This window comes from Lagenorhynchus albirostris, chromosome 2 (assembly GCF_949774975.1).
Source record: "Lagenorhynchus albirostris chromosome 2, mLagAlb1.1, whole genome shotgun sequence".
Classification (NCBI taxonomy): domain Eukaryota; kingdom Metazoa; phylum Chordata; class Mammalia; order Artiodactyla; family Delphinidae; genus Lagenorhynchus; species Lagenorhynchus albirostris.
The window spans coordinates 83,276,716-83,290,268 of NC_083096.1; the positions used below are offsets into that span (position 1 = coordinate 83,276,716).

The 13,553-nt window shown below is 37.4% G+C and overlaps 1 long non-coding RNA gene across 9 annotated transcripts in view; it reads right to left on the reverse strand.

Moving 5' to 3' along the window:
• LOC132514472 (uncharacterized) overlaps nt 1-13,553 on the reverse strand; it is a 36,376-nt gene that overhangs the window by 13,770 nt on the left and 9,053 nt on the right. For 7 of the 9 annotated variants that reach the window (XR_009538809.1, XR_009538807.1, XR_009538808.1 and 4 more), the window contains 5 exons: nt 12,851-12,984; nt 11,013-11,102; nt 7,382-7,479; nt 7,150-7,257; nt 1,672-2,576 (listed from right to left, as the gene is read on the reverse strand). This is a non-coding gene — a long non-coding RNA (uncharacterized LOC132514472). The remainder of the gene's footprint in view (nt 1-1,671; nt 2,577-7,149; nt 7,258-7,381; nt 7,480-11,012; nt 11,103-12,850; nt 12,985-13,553) is intronic. The other 2 variants (XR_009538813.1, XR_009538806.1) reach the window with 2 other exon arrangements.

Genomic DNA, 13,553 nt, shown 5'->3' on the forward strand with positions numbered 1-13,553 from the left:
AGAAGGGGGGTGTCTGTAGTTACCACTATAGGAGCCTCTGTGTCTAATGAACGGCAAGGCTCCCCCAGATAATGATATGCCTCTCTCTTCTCAAAGTCATAATTTCACCTGCAGCATTATCTTATCTCTTCAGTTCAAATCTAATTGCCTGGCCTAAGAAGTATCCTTAGCATTTTCAATTATAAGGTCCCTTACCCAAAACTCTAAAGGATACTTCGAATAAGAACTTTATGGATAGCTTAGTCCTATATCCCTTCTTTACAATAAGCCAAAAGTGATGCTCAGTTAATTTAGCCTGTAAGCAGTTCATAGCAAACTGAAACCATTTCCTTTCTCTCTTTGCCTTCCATATTTGCAGTTCCCAAAATTTATTTGTAGTTCCCAAAATTTATTTGTAACCATTATGTATCATTATAAGGAGAACTATTAGGCTTTGACGGATAAAATTCCAGGACCTTATGGTACTTAATATGACTTTGATGAGTCAGATGATAACCGTATATGACCCAAGTGGTAGGTCCAGGTCTCATACCTAGGGTAGGTGAGACTGGAAATGTGACAAGTTTACAGCATAAAGACAGCAGTTCCTATTTAGAGGCAGTAGGTATCCCAGAAGAAGCCAAGTCACAGACTGCTAAATGAGGATCTATGAGAAAAATGACAATTGTCTTCAGTTCCTCTCACCTTCCCTTTTATCCATTTTCTCCCATACAGCCCAATCAATGGTCCTCTAGACCCTGAGTATTCTGTCTTTCCACCATTCTTTCCATCACAACTTCCCCACAGGCACCCCCTCACCCCAAGAAAACAATGCTCCCTGGCATCTAGCCCCACATGAGAAGGTAATTTCTCGACTACCTTTTTCATTAGCTTAATGTACTGTCTTCCCACAGAGGTAAATAATCCTCACTTCACTGAAGTAAAGCAGCAGTAAAAATATCCAACTAGTGAGAGATCCTTGGGGTGTCAAGTGTAGACCAAGGACTCTCACTGAGGGTGCGGGGGTGCTCTTTAACAATACAGGCATCACCACTTCCACCCCCATTGCGGGAGTTAAGAATCACTGTGTAACGTGAGACATATTTGAATATGTTACCTTCATAAACATATAACTACTGTGGAAATGTGAGGTCTACTGACGCAAATAACCATCTTTAGAGAAAGGAAATCAAGTGCTTCCTAGGTCTCAAACAGCATACTAGGTATTTGTCTCATTCAGTCCTTATCTTATAAGGTGGGTATCACTTTGACCCTAGCACCATCACCATCACCATCACCATTTTACAGAGGGGAAAACAGGTCCTGAGAGGTTAAGTAACTTACCAAAGATCATATAAGCCAACAGGTTGAAAAAGCATTCAAACTCAAATCTCTCATCACAACCCATACTATTTCTGAAAAAGTATGGTCATGTATAAAAGTGCTATAAATATCTGTAACATTATATAAATATTGGCTATTGTGTTATTATATATATTAAACTATGAGGACTCATTGGGAGCTTTCAGCTTCATTGCTCATGAAGATCTGAAGCCATCTGTAAGGAAGACGGCCCTTCTCCCTGGAGGAGACTGCAATGATTCCTAAATTACACTTGGGCATTTCCACCAAAGCCCTTCCCTAACTCACAAAGGGGCTGGCAGTGAAATTGTAAGCCTCCTCCTAACTCACTCTAACGTCACCTTCATGTGTTCCCAAAAGTTCCTTGGGGACTGTCTCCAAGACTTCAGAAGATGGTTGTAATCTGCTATAATTGTCTTTACCAGATGATCCAAAATGTCTCTTGAGACCAGTTTATATGTTCCATGTTGTTTGCCCTCAAATATACCTGGAAAGAACATGTTTAATTATTATAAGTTCTTCCTTGAATTCACAAATGTTGAGCACTGGACCACAAATGGTCCTGTCCACTCTGCCAGGACCAACCACACTTTTTATGCAATCAAATCTATCAATTTTTTCCATTTTTAAAAGTTTCTTCTTTTAGTACTTATGTTTACATATGTTTAAACATGGCTTCTGTACCCTGGATTACATTAAAATGTTAATCTTTATATTTTAGTATTTCCATGTTTCTTTTTCAACATTTAAATCTTTATTCCATCTGAAGTTAATTTTTTGTATAATCTGTGAGGTAAGGGAGTTAAATGTTGTTTTTTCAAGTGATTCTCCAATACTATTTCTTAATTAACTCATCCTTACCCCTACTGACTTTTTAAGTATTTTACTATATTGCATGTTCTTATATGTATACTTATATCTGTTTCTGAACTTTTGATAACCTGTGAGACCTACAATTTTAACCAGTATATATAGGAAAGGAAAAAGAATAGTTACTTGCAAATATATTCACCCAGCTATTCCCTGGAGATGGCAGTGGGTGGCTCAGACAACAGAAATTTATTTTCTCATAGTTCTAGGTGCTAGAAATCCAAGATCAAAGTGTCAGCAGGTTTGGTTCCTCCTAAGGCCTCTTTTCTTGGCCTGCAGATGGCCACCTTTTCAATGTATCCTTACATGGTCTCTTCTCTGTGTACATGCATCCTTGGCGTCTGTTCCTCTTCTTATAAGGACACCTGTAATATCAGATTAAGGTCCACCCATATTACTCCATTTAACCTTAATCACCTCTTTAAAGGCCCTATCTCCAAATACAGTCACATTCGGAGGTACTGGGGGTAGGACTTCAACATATGAATGTGGAGGAACACAGTTCAGTCCGTAACACTGGCACAGAAGAAGCAACTAATAAAATTAGCTATTATTAAGTATTAAATATGGGTTGGGAAGGACAACTGAATATCAAGGCAACCGTAATAGGAAAGATGTGACCAACTTAGCTTTTTTCTCCCTATTTGACCAAGAATAGATGTTTAATATTTGAACAGTTGGGACACAAGAGAAAGCCTTGTCCAAAGAGCTACTGCTTCAAACCAGGTCAGAGGACACTTGAAGACTAGAGCACAATGGCTCAGCAGGTGGATGCTGTTAAGGGAACTGAATTGGCTAATGGCCTCCGCAAACCACAGGTTACTATTTTAAATGTCACAAAAGACCACAGAGCATGAAAAGATGAAAAATAAAACCAGTGTGGGTCCAATCTTCAAACAAGTAGAATTGAGTGACAGGGCAGTTTGGCTCCATGTGACTAAACTAAATTGCTGAGAACTAAGGCTGTCTTTGGGCTAGATGTAGACTACAATCTTTTCTGTCCTGGGGCTCTGAGGATAGAAAACAGCTTTTTTCTTTTTTCTATCCTTCTCACTAAAATCCTTTTCGCAGTCCTTGTAGAGTGAAACATCTGTGTGTTGGTCAAAGTCATGCAAAAGGGACACCAACTCTAGCGCTACAGAATGTAAATATAAGAGGGCTTATTTGACACCACACACAAAAATAAGCTCAAAATGGATTAAAGACCTAAATGTACTACCAAATATTATAAAGCTCCTAGAGGGAAACAGAGGCAGAACACTCTTTGACATAAATCACAGCAATATCTTTTTGGATCCATTTCCTAATGTAAAGGAAACAAAAGCAAAAATAAACAAATGGAACCTAATTAAACTAAAAAGCTTTTTTTTCTTTTTTTGTGGTACACAGGCCTCTCACTGTTGTGGCCTCTCCCGTTGCAGAGCACAGGCTCCGGACGCACAGGTTCAGCTGCCGTGGCCCACTGGCCCAGCCACTCCGCGGCATGTGGGATCTTCCCGGACCGGGGCACGAACCTGTGTCCCCTGCATTGGCAGGCGGACTCTCAACCACTGCGCCACCAGGGAACTTTTTGCACATCAAAGGAAACCATCAACAAAATGAAGCCAACCTACTGAATGGGAGAAAATATTTGCAAATGATATGACCAGTAAGGGATTAATATTAAACATATATAAACAGCTCATACGACTCAACATCAAAACACAAACCCAATTAAAAAATGCGCAGAAGAATTTGCAGCAACATGGATGGACCTAGAGATTATCATACTAAGTGAAGTAAGTCAGAAAGAGAAAGACAAATACCATATGATATCACTCATACATGGAATCTAAAACATGACACAAATGAACTTATTTACGAAACAATAGCAGACTCACAGACATAGAAAACAAACTTATGGTTACCAAAGGGGAAAGGGAGATGGGGGGAGAGGGATAAATTAGGAGTTTGGGATTAGCAGATACGAACTGCTATATATAAAATAGATAAACAACAAGGTCTTACTGTATAGCACAAGGTACTATATTCAATATCCTGTAATAAACCATCAGGGAAAAGAATATGAAAAAGAATATGTATATATATGTATAACTGAATCACTTTTCTGTACAGCAGAAACTAACAAAACATTGTAAATCAACTATATTTCAATTGAAAAAATGGTCAGAAGAACTAAATAGACATTCTTCCAAAAAGGAAATGCAGACGACCAACAAGCACATGAAAAGATGCTCAACATCGCTAATCATCAGGGAAATGCAAGTCAAAACCACAATGTGATATCACCTCACACCTGTCAGAGTGGCTATCAACAAAAAGAACACAAATAACAAACGTTGGAGAAGATGTGGAGAAAAGGCAACCCGTGTACACTGTTGGTGGGAAGGTAAATTGGTGCAGCCACTGTGGAAAACAGTATGGAGGTTTCTGAAAAAAACTAAAAATAGAACTACCATATGATCCGGCAATTCCACTCCTGGCTATGTACCCAAAAAAAACAAAAACACTAATTTGAAAAGATACATGCACCCCAATGTTCACAGCAGCATTATTTATAATTGCCAAGATATGGAAGTAACCTAAGTGTCCATCAATGGATGACTGGATAAAGAAGATGTGGTGTATATATATACAATAGAATGCTACTCAGTCATAAAAAAGAATAAAATTTTGCCATTTGCAGCAACATGGATGGACTTAGAGGACATTATGCTAAGTGAAATAAGTTGGAGAAAGACAAATACTATCACTTATATATGGAGTCTAAAAAATACAACAAACTAGTGAATATATCATAAAAAGCAGCAGACTTACAGATATAGAGAACAAACTAGTGGGTACCAGTGGGGAGGGGGGAGGGGCAATATAGGGGTGGGGAAGTGGGAGGTACAAACAACTGGGTATAAGATAGGCTCAAGGATGTATTGTACATAAGGAACGTAGCCAATATTTTGCAATAACTGTAAATGCAAAGTAACCTTTAAAAATTGTATTAAATTTTTTTTTAATTTTTTGAATTAAGAAAAAAAGAGGGCTTATTTGGGGAACAAACTTCCAAGCAGATTTGAAGGAGCAGAGCAATCCTCTGAGCTGTTGTTAGAGTAGAATGCTTAGGCTGGGCATAGCTGCACTGGACTCATCAGGGCCAAGCATTCAAGTAGAGAGTAGTCACCCAACTCCCATTACAGTACAGAGTGACACTTCTGCACACTAATGCTCTATATATTTGTAGGAAAAGAAAGAGCAGGCAACTATGATGCTATGGAAGACCCTTGAGGAAATGGCTTTGTTAGAAAGGGTATCCTCCAAAGCTCAGAAGCTTATACTAGGTCATTCTCCTGTCAAGGGCTTCCAGGGCCCTCCAGAGGTACAGCCTGCTCAGTCAAGGAAAAAGAATAATCACATTACCTATCTATCAGCCATTGTTGGGAGGGTCAGGCAATCCTCAGTACGTATAAATGTCATTGGACTATTGGTCAGTTGAAATGGCAGCACAAAGGGTGACCAACTTTGTTTAAGAGCTTTCACACGGGTGTGGCCACACTGAGCCAGCTCCCTGCCAGGGGTGGAAAGAAGAGGCCTACAGGACTCTGCTCAGGTTTGTATTAGGACCCAAGCTGTGATTTAAAAACAAAAACAAAACAAACAAACAAAAAAAACCCCTCTGGAGTTAGACTGCCAGAAAGGGCCATGAAAGTGGATCTCTAAGTTCTCTTGTCATTTGAAGACCACCCACAGTCTCTTATTCCCAGAGCACAGATAGCTTCTGAGTTCACTAAATGATCAATTCCTTCCCTTTGACTTTCCTCTCTGCTTCAGATACTCAATTGCTCTCTGGGCAAATGATGGTCCAGAATCCTACCATTAACAGTATGAAAATAGTAAAGATGTCTCAAACATATATTATGGAGCAGATGTAATTTACACCAAAGGAAGAGGGTCATTTTAACTGAAAGATCACATACATTTTTGGTAGTTACCAAAAAAATCTGATAATTCTCAAATTTTTATCTCCAGTTTTCATCACCTTCTCTTGATACAGACATGTTCCAACTACTGACTGAGTACCTCCATCTGAAGTTATTTCATTCTAAACATATCCAAAACAAACTCATTTTTGTGAGTTGCAGTATCTACTTAAGTCATCCAAGCTAGAGGTCTCAGAGTCGTCTCTGATCCCTAACACATCCTTATTAATTGGTCATCAATTCTTGTCAATTACACTCCCCAAATGCCTCTATAATCCATCTACTCCTCTTCATCCTTATTGTTCATGCCTAATTCAGCATCTTCTCTTACGTGAACAACTGCCCAGCCTCTAAACTAATCCTCTTGCCTCCAGTTTCATTTTAATTTTTGATTTTTGAACCACCCCTTTGAGGCATGGTAGAATTTAAGACTGACTTCTTGTGAACAAAGTAATTTGCTTCAGGAGGAGAAAAGCAAGAATTCATTAGGCCTGATTTGCAACAGAGGAACGACAGAGTTAAGAAATAGAGGAACAAGTCTTTCCGGGTCAATGTGGCATGATGCTGTGGTTTGATCCAATGATTCTGGCAGAGTACTATGCATGTTATTGAGAGGAGAGGGAGGGAGATTTCTTAATGGGAGATGGACAGACAGAGGGAAAATGGCTGCTCAACGAGTGAGTTAAATTAGCTAAGAATCTAATAAGATTCAAAATGGGTGGCTATTAGCTTCCCTTAATGTGCAAAATAACTTGGGTACGTACCTACTCTAAATATTATATACAATTTTTAACTTATAGAGAAAAAATTACTCCTAAATCCACCACCCTAATAATGATTCCTATGTCTGTGCATGCCCTTTCCAGCCTCTGTCCACTGCACACACAGCTGCAATCATAGCCTTCATCTTGGGTAAATACATAGAATTATATACCAAAAGATTTGATAAGTTAGAAAAACAACTGACCTTACTTAATCTCAAGCATTTCACTTGAGGAATTTTCAATCTGGAGTACATCATACATTAGAGAGTAGTTCCTGCTGCTGAAGAGTGAAGTTGCAGCTTGGGTTGTACCTACACAATATTATACAAAAGAGAAGTGCAGAATTTGGTAAGGTGCTGTAGATCTAAAATTAGTGGACCCCAGATTTGGGGGAAATGCCTAAAGTCAAGAAAATAAAAAAAGAGACTCTCTTACCTTCATAACACATTCTGGCTTTTATTAGCAGCATCCTTAAAAAGGAGTTAATAATGTCTACTTCACAGGGCTTTTGTGAGGAGTAAGTGTACTGTAAACTATAAAAAATGATACAAATGTCAGGAAAAATGCTTAATATCATTCATAAGTCTCTCACCAAACTCCAAACTTCCTATCTTGGTATCTCCCCACCCCACCCCACCCCCAGAATGCTATAATACAGAGGCAGAAAGACAGTTCTGTTGAAGCTGAGAGAAATAACAAACCAATTTCTCCTGGGATTGTCAGGGACATTTCACCAAGAGTTTTACAGGGGTAATAATGGGGATCTGGGAGCTACATTTAATATTTATAAAAATCTAACCTGAAATTATACTGTTATCAGCAGTAAAGCTTTACAAGATAAATAAAACATCAAGATTTTATTTCTTGTTTTTTTTCCTTTTAAATGGAATTATATAAAACAAGTATGCATCTCACAGAAAAATTAACTGTTGCTTTATTTAATAAATATTGTGTGAGTCCCCATAATAACCACAGAGGACAAAAAGATGAATAAAATAAGTCATAATCCTTGCCTTTAAGGAACTCACAGTGCAATGAAGACAGATTAAGTTTAATGCACAGGTATAATAATACATGGCAAGGGCAATAATAAGGACAATCACAACAAAGGGAATAAATGCAGGACTCTTAACCTAGGCTTGAGTGGTGCTGAGTAGTCAGGGAGGGCTTCCTGGAGGAAGTTAAACCTTAGAAGACTTCTGGGAGTTATCCAGGGAAAGGCTGTGTGTGAAGGAAGATGGGGAGGCCAGATGATATCTCCAAGCAGAGGGAGCAATGCATGCAAAAGACCAAAGGTGAGAGAAAACATGTTACCAAGAAACTGTGATTCAACAGGGCCCCAATGTAGAATTAGGGTACAGGAGTGACAGAGATAGGATGTGGAGATGATAGCATTTAACCCCAACTTTTATTTCAAAAATGTTCACACCTAGAAAACACTTGAGAAAATAGTGCAATGTAGTGCAATGAGTGTCTATATTCTGTTCACCTAGATAATATGGGTTGGGGTAGGGGAAGAGAGAATGAATGAATGAACTAATTAATTTGGCAAAATGTTAATAATCAATTAGTGGTAGAGAATTCTAACATTCTTGAGATGCTCCTTTTCCCCCAACCTATAAATGTACATCTTTCAGTTATCTTTCCTCTATTTTTTCCTCCTCTCCACTCTTTGGAAACTTTGGAGATTAATTGGTTATAAAAACATTCTGTTATGCATACTCTAGGAATACCTAGTCCAGTAAACCAGTGTGTCTCAAACTGTTTTTTGTGACCAACCCCCTAAGGAACATTTTCAGACATTTATTTTCTAATTGCCTCCCTCAGGAAATTTTAATATACAGATATACTATATATCTGGTCCCTCTTTCTCTCTCTCTCTCTTTATACATTAAAGAGTAAGTTTTTTTATACCCCAAGAATGAAAAAACCGCCCACTTACAGGCAATGTCACTACCACTGAGAACACAAAAGAGGAATAAATCAGATTATAAACTCCTATTTCAATTAGTTTTTAGAAACAATATTATCATATGAATCACTTATATAAATTACAGTAAGATAAACCCTAAGATTTCTAACAAAAAAGTTGTTAACTCCTAATGTTTTATTTCAGTTCTTCTAAGAAAATGTTTTTTTATTGTAAGCCACTTGGCCATAGACCCCGTATTTATATGCTCCAGAGAACCTAGTATGGTGGTAAAAGACCTAATAAGTCAATTATCATCTGGTCCTGACAAAATGAATTAAATAACATAAGTCCCTGTTGGGAGGGGTTAGGGGAGGAGCATTGCAATCCCAAGTAGTTTGGGGGCAACAGAAGGACCTAATCAAGGCAAGTGCTGGAGAAGGAGAATGCTCTTCGTAGGAGGCAGAGAAACTTAGGTGTTTGAATGAGAATGTTGTATTGAAGAAAAACTCTACCAGTAACACTGTTTTACCACAGTCTAGAGCAGTGCTGTCCAGTAGAAATTTAATGTGAGCAGTCTATGTAATTTTATTTTAGAAGGCAGATTTATAAAGTGAAAAAGAAACAAGTGAAAATAAATTTAATAAAAGATTTTATTTAATGGATTTTAATTAAAATATTATCACTTTTAGATAAATGAACTATAGTACATTTCATACACTGGAATGGTATTCGGTGCTAAAAAGAAACGAGCTATCAAGCCATGAAGACATGGAAGAATCTTAAATGAATATTATTAAGTGAAAGAAGCCAATCTGAAAAGGCTATTCACTGTATGACTTTCTGGAAAGGGCAAGACTATAGACAAAAGTTGTCAGTGGTTTGGGGAGAAGAGATAAACAAGTGAAGCACAGTGAAACTATTCTGTACGATACTATAATAGTGGATACATGGCATTATACATTTGTCAAAACCTATAGAATGTACAACACCAAGAGTAAACCCTAATGTAAATATGGACTTTGGGTGATAATTTGTATCGATTATAACTAATCAGTTATAACAAGTGTAACTCCCTAGTGCACAGTGTTGATGGGGAGGAAGGCTGGCGGTGGGGGGGACATACAGAACTCTCCACATTTTTTGCTCAATTTTTCTGTGAATCTAAAACTACTCTAAAAAATAGTCTATATTTAAAATATATATTATATAACATTTTAATGTGCAATCAAGATAAAATATTATTAAATGAGATATTTTACATTTTTTTCATAATAAATCTTTGAAAACCAGCACGTATTTTACACATACACCATTTCTAATTCATACTAACAACATTTCAAGTGCTCAAAAGCCACTTATAGTGAGTGGCTCCCATACTGGATAGCGTTAAGTCTAAAGCAGTGGCAGCACCAAGCCACACTGGATACATATATAAAGAAAAAGTGTTCTGCTCTGCAACTGCAGCTTCCAAACAACCCTTTGAATCTTCTTTCCACCCAGATTGCTGGCTCTCAGCTCCTCTCACATAGATATTCAGGAGCATCTTGCCAGAGAGTCCCCTCCCCAGTCCAGCCCTCCAGACAGTATCACTCCAAAGACTTTCTCTTATGGGACTCTGTCTAAAAGAGAGGCACGGAACACTGACGAATAGAAGGAATTTATCACACCAGAGTTTCCTGAAAATACCTCATTAATATTAGGTGTACTCCTCATTAATAATGGGAGAAAAACTTTCAAGTCCTGTACACTGTGCAAGAAAATGTAGAATTTATTAAAATGCACAGCAGATTTAAATGCTACCTAGAAAATAGGTACGTAAAAAAAAGTAGTTTTTTTCATTATGGAAATAAATAACTAGGCTTTGCCTCAGTGGGGATTATTTGTATTTCCTTGCAACTAGAAACATTATTTATTTATATTTCCTAGCAACATTCCTGGAACTAATGTACAGACCTCTCTGTATGCCATGAAACATTATAATCTACTCATGCTCTACATGCTATTGCCAAGATGCGGTGCACTTTAGCTCAGAAGAGTTAGCTGTCATTTGAATTAGAAAAGGCACTATGTTAAATCAGTCTGCCTTTTCATATTCATCATTTTCAAGTTCTATCACTCACAGAAATGAGGAAAAAAAAGCATTTATTTGCTTACCATTTCTAACAGCGCTTCCAAATGAAGGGAAAGGAAAAAACCAGAAAGTGGACCAATTATAACAAAATAAAAGGGCAGTCCCACAGAATCCTGCAAAGAAAAAAGAGCATGACATAAAGCAGAATGCACACATAGCATGTAAGCTTTATTTATACTTACAAAAATCATTATTAAATGTCTAACTCCCATCTGAGTCCTCTTTGAAATAAAGGAAGAAATTTAAAAATATATAAAATTGGTATTTAACTGTATATGGCATTTTTAAAACTAAAAAGTCTACATGAAAAGTCAAAAATTTTCCATCTTTATATCTGAATCTTTTCAAATAAGTATCTTAATTTAATAAAATGACATGATTACCTGGGATTTGATTTAAAATACTCCAACAAAGAAAAATGATAATAAAATTTGGAGAAATATGTAAGAATGACAGAATGCCATTAACTGATGAAGTTGAATGATGGTTACTTGGGGCTGTGTTATACTTTTCTCTCCACTTGTACACAGCTTATATCTAAAGTTGCCCAGATAAAAAAAGTTCAAAAATTGTTGGTGGTAAGTTTTAAAATATATGAGTATCTTTAACAACAGCAACAACAGAAAAGTTAATTGGTCATCTCTGACTCAAGGCATGGCATGGGAGATTTACTATTTACTTACACTTTCTTAATTGTTCACCTGTTTTTATCAAACATTATTTTATCAATGAAAAAAAGTCTATATACATACAATGCACATATGTATGTATGCAACACACATACACCCCCAGACAAGTACATACACGTGCATATATGATACATATATATTTTTATATAATATATATGTAAAATATATAATTATATATATAATCACATTATATACACATGCATGTGTGTGTCTTGTTAAGTATAGAGCATTGAACTCTTCCTGAAGATACTGCTATGCATTTAGCTCTGCACCTAGTCAGCTGTGGGTCCTTAGGCAAGTCACTTCTGAGTCTTCCTAAGGGCAACACATAAAAGAGAAAATACATTTGAAAATGCCTAGTGCAGCGTCTGGCACAATACAGGTATTCACTTAGTGCTGGTTTAAATGACATTTAATATGTGGGGAGAACCAGATTTATTATGGAGGTAGGCCTGCCCCTAACATTTGAGGGACCATGAGCAAGAGGAGAAACAGACGCAAACAGCCCCATGATCTGTTCTTCTCCTTCCACCCAACAGAGGAGCCTTACACACATTTGTGTGGCTATCCCAACAAACTTGATCAAGCTCCACCACCCACAACAGCTGGCCGTTACCACTCCTGAGGCCTAGGTGTGGGCACACTTATCCTGTCTATAACCGAAGAAGAGCCAGCACAGGCCCTGGAAGTGGGCTTCCAGCTATCTGTCAGGGAATTTCAAGAATCCCTGGTAGCTAGAGTATCTTCTGGAATGTGTGTGTGTCAATGGGCGGTGGGGCGGAGTGGAGAGTAGTGGGGAGACGTACTCTTAGAATATCTTGGCCCCTGGGAAGGGATGTAACTGGAGAAGGGCCACAGTGGGTCCTTTCAAAGCAAAGGACCCAGGGCAGGGGACCCAGGGGCCTGGTTTAAAAGCAGCACCGATTAGAGACGAGGTGTTGTATTGAATCACTCAACAGAATAGAGTCAGAAAACATGGATTCTTGCCCAGTTCTACCACTAACGTCTTGTGTGACCTTAAACCAATGTCTTTACCTAGCCATGCCTCAATTTTCTCATACATCCATTCAATAAATAATTATTGGGCTCCAACTATGGGACAGGCATGCATCTAGATACTGTGGATAGACATAGAATTTAATAGACAATAGTCCTTGCCCTCAAAGACTTACCATTTTGGTAGAGAATAAGCCATGAAGATATCTGGGGCAAACATATTCCAAACAAAGGGTCTCTTCCAAATCAAAATTTTCATGATTAATCTTGGAAGTTGACACGTTCATTAAATATAAATCACAAAAGAATCCTAAAAGGAAAAAAAATAGCATATGTTAAATTATAATGCAACATTATAAAGAGTGCAAAGCATGACTTTTATGATCCATTCTCTAATATAACAGAATGAGCACTCCACAACTGCTGCTCTAATTTGAATCACGAGAATCATCACCAATCTCCAAATATGCCATTTTCTTTATATTATTACTGATTTAATTTAATCATGTATATTTTATATAGAAGATAAATTTATGAGATATGATCACAAAGTATTTATCCACATTGATTTAATATAATGTATCAGATGCGTTTTAAAAGGTTAGTGAATTTTAGTACATAATAAATATAGCAAAGGAATTTACACAAAGATATGAATAGAGTGTGCAATAATGTATAAATAGTCTAAGAATAGTTAATATTTATGCCAAACCAATTAAGATTGGGTGCAGCTTCCTGACTACAACAACTATAGAATGTCTGGGGTCATGGCAGAGAATTTGGTCAGATGATTAGGAGTCAAGTGAGAAGAGCCAGAAGATCTTGGATAAGACAGCGAAAAATTTTTTTTCTGAAAAGGTAGGTAGTTAAGTAATAATG